Raw genomic sequence first — 3,828 nt, forward strand, 5'->3', positions numbered from 1 at the left:
GTGTAAACATTGCCTTGATCCCCGGCCACCCAACTGAGAGGCACTGTTACCCGCAGTTCACGAATGTAGAAACTGAAGCTCCGAGGTATTTAAGGCAGATTTTCCACTATTTCTAATCAGACTACGGGCTCTGCTGAAGCCCATTGGCCTTCAGTTTTGTTCTTCTGTATAGCAGATCCCTTCTTCTGTTCCTGTGTTGCTGTGTGCTGTGGGCCATGCTAACTAGTCTAAAAGGCTCATGGAACTATTGCTCCTGCCAGTGGTTGGTGCAAGAATGAAAATGGGATCCAGGCCGGGCGGTGGTGGCGCACGCCTTTAATCCCAGCACTCGGGAGGCAGAGGCAGGCGGATCTCTGTGAGTTCGAGACCAGCCTGGTCTACAGGAGCTAGTTCCAGGACAGGCTCCAAAACCACAGAGAAACCCTGTCTCGAAAAAAAAAAAATGGGATCCAGTGGCATGCAAAGCGACTGGAAAGGAAACTGGGCAGAGGGGTTCTTCACCCTCAGGGAGTCATCTACGAAGCAGGAGCGCCTCTCCTATTGCTAGAGGTTACAAAACCTTCATGTGATGTCTCCATGGTAAGAACCGTCAGGTGACAATGATGGGAGTTTCCCTAAGGAGAAAAGGAGGCTAAAAGAACAAGGGTTGGTGGCACCACTTTGCCCAAGCAGACCAATTCCAACAGTGCCCTCCTTCCTATTTCTCACTAGGAAAATAACTCCCTAATAGTTCAAACAATTCTGTGTTGCTTCTGCTACTTACGGTTGAAGTTATCTTCAGATGTAGCTATTTTTATAAGTACGTTTTGATTTCTCTACCATAAAAACCATTTTAGATACATTATAAAAAGTCAGCAGCTACAAAGTTACTGGCCTGTAGAAATTCAAGGCTCAATAAGGAAATATATTTCATTGTTTTCTTTACAATAAGGTGAAATATACATCAAATTTGCCATTTAAAATTTTGAAGTGCAGGGCTGGAGAGATGGCTCAGTGGTTAAGAGCACTGGCTGCTCTTCCAGAGGTTCTGAGTTCAATTCCCAGCAACCACATGGTGGCTCACAGCCATCTGTAATGAGATCTGGCGCCCTCTTCTGGCCTGCAGGCATACACGGAGGCAGAATGTTGTATACATAATAAACAAATAAAATCTTTTAAAAAAAAATTTTGAAGTCCAAGGACCGCCCACCTCCATCCAGGTTTAGTAAGTTGAGCATCCAAACTGCCTAGGCTCCCCCAAAGCCAATATGTGCAGTAGGATCAAAACCCATTGTCATTGTTCTTGAGTTCTCAGTAGTCCTCCTTGTCTGCTATGTAAGTCTGGTTTTATCCCATGCTTTTTCAGACCCAGGCTAGCTGGACAGGTCAGGGAAACCTGATTGCTCTTCAAGCTGATGAGGGAGAGGGACTTGATCGGGGGAGGGGGAGGGAAATGGGAGGCGGTGGCGGGGAGGAGGCAGAAATCCTTAATAAATAAATAAATTTAAAATAAAATAAAATAAAATAAAATTTTGAAGTGCACAACTCAACCGGTATTAATTAGATCCACAAAGCTGTGTGCAGATTGCCACTGAGAAGTCTTTTGTCACTCTGTTCTGAAATTCTGTGCCCATTAAACAGGAATAATTCTGTTCTGTCTCCACAAACCTCAGTGACCACCACTCTACTGCCTATCTCTGTGAATTTAATCTCTGTTAAGCATGTAATGTAAGCAGAACCATAGATTCTTACTTTTTTGTATTTGGCTTATCTCATCAAGTCTAACGACTTATAGAACCATCCACCTTGGAGCGTGTCAGAATTTCATTCCATTTTAAAGCTAAGTGGCATGCCACTAATAGGCCATACTCTATTATTCGCTTGTCCCTGAGGGACATCTGGGTGTTCTCCATCGGTGGCGGTTTGAACGAGAATGGCCCTGCAGGCTCATATGTTTGAAAACTTGCGCCCCAGTTAGTCGGACTCTTTGGCAAAGATTAGGAGGTGTCCCCTTGTTGGAGTCCGTGCCATTACCAATTATCTCTCTCTCTCCCTCCCTCCCTCCTTCCTTCCCTCCCTCCCTCCGTCCATCTTGTGTTTATGGAACAAGATGTAAGAAGTCCCCAGTTACAGCTTTAGCACCATACAGCCATCCTCCCTGCCATGATGATCATGGACTCACTTGCTAAAACTGTAAACCACAAATACACGCTTTCTTCTGTAAGTTGCCTTGGTCATGGTATCTTATTAAGCAATGGAACAGTACCTAGGACACTAATTTTGCATTTATGAGTAATTCTGCTCTGTACAAAGTACACAAGATTGAAGTGTCTGCTTTCCAATCTTTTAGATACACATAGAATGTGGAATTGTTAGGCCACATGGGAATTCTCTTTCAAAGCTCCAGGGAGATGCCATACTGGTTTCTACTGCTGCACGACCCCATTACATTCCCACCACAGAGTTACAATTTTCAGGTTCTACACATTCTTAGGGCATTTGTTTTCTGTTGTATGAGGGGTGCCACTGCCTCTGCCTCTCTCTTCTTCCTCCTCCCTCCACCTCCTTTTCTTTATAGTCATCCCAAAAGTAATAAATACCACTTCATTGTGCACTTAGCCTGCCTTTTTCTGAAGACTGGCAATGTTGGCTTCTTTTCACCTGGTCTTTGCATGTATTTTCTGAAGAAATAGCTGTCGGAAACTATCGCTCATGTCTGAAGTGTGCTGTTCCTTGACTTTTGCTTTCATTGAGTTTTAGTTCCTCTTCATGAATTCTTGGGCTTCGTGTTTTATCAGAGAATCATTTACACATGTTTTCTACAGTTCTATGAAGTAGTTTTTTTACTCACTTGACAGTGTTCTTTGACAATGGCAATTGTCTCTATTGAATTTTTTAAATGTATGTGTATGTTTGTGCATCATGTCTGCATGTGTGCGTGCCACATGTCTGTGGGTATCTGTGGAGGCCAGAATAAGGTGTGGAATCTCCTGGAGCTGGAGTCCCACGTGGTTGTGAGATACCTGCTGTAGGTTCTAGGACCTGAATTCCACTCCTCTGTGAGAACCAGATTTCCAGTCTCGACAATAACACCTTTTAGGTGTTTCTGAAAGTTATGGAATCTACCAATTCTTCAAAATACTCTGAAGTCTGTCTCTGAAGTAAGTTATCCCACCAGACTGGGACACCAAGTCTTGTTTGTGCTCTTCCTCCGTATGGATCTGCTCACACTCATGCATGCATGTGCCCAGCACGGCGGTGGAGGCCTCTCATGAGCAAGGCTGTGCTAAGCAGCCTTTCTGAATTGTGTGTTGCCACTAACTTAAGTAACATAAAAATGAAAACAGACAGATAGACCAGTGGAACAGAACAAGGGACTCAGAAATAAAGCTCCGTTCCTACAGCCACCTAATTTTCAACAGAGTGTCAAAAATATGCATTGCACAAAAAGAGCTCCTCTTCCATAAATGGGGCAGGGAAACCTGGGTATCCATATGCAGAAGGATGAAACTAGAGCCGAAGCTTTCACACTGCAGGGAAAATCAATTCAAAATGGATCAAAGACCTTAATGTAAAACCAGAAACTCTGAAGCTGCTAGAGGGGCCAGGGAGAAGGCTTCAGGAGTCAGCGCTGGCCACGATGTTCTGAAAACAAATACCATAGTTGAGGAAATAATTCCCAGAACCGGCGAACGGGAGTGCAGGAATTAAAAGGCATCTTCACAACACAGGGGAACTGCCGCAGGGTGAAGTGACAGCTCAAGGGGGAAGGGGGCCTCTGCCAACAGTGCATCCGACAGAGGATTGTCGTCTAGAATCCAGGGAGAACTCCAAAACACAAACAACCCC

The sequence above is a fragment of the Microtus ochrogaster genome, chromosome 6 (assembly GCF_000317375.1).
Source record: "Microtus ochrogaster isolate Prairie Vole_2 chromosome 6, MicOch1.0, whole genome shotgun sequence".
NCBI classification, from domain to species: domain Eukaryota; kingdom Metazoa; phylum Chordata; class Mammalia; order Rodentia; family Cricetidae; genus Microtus; species Microtus ochrogaster.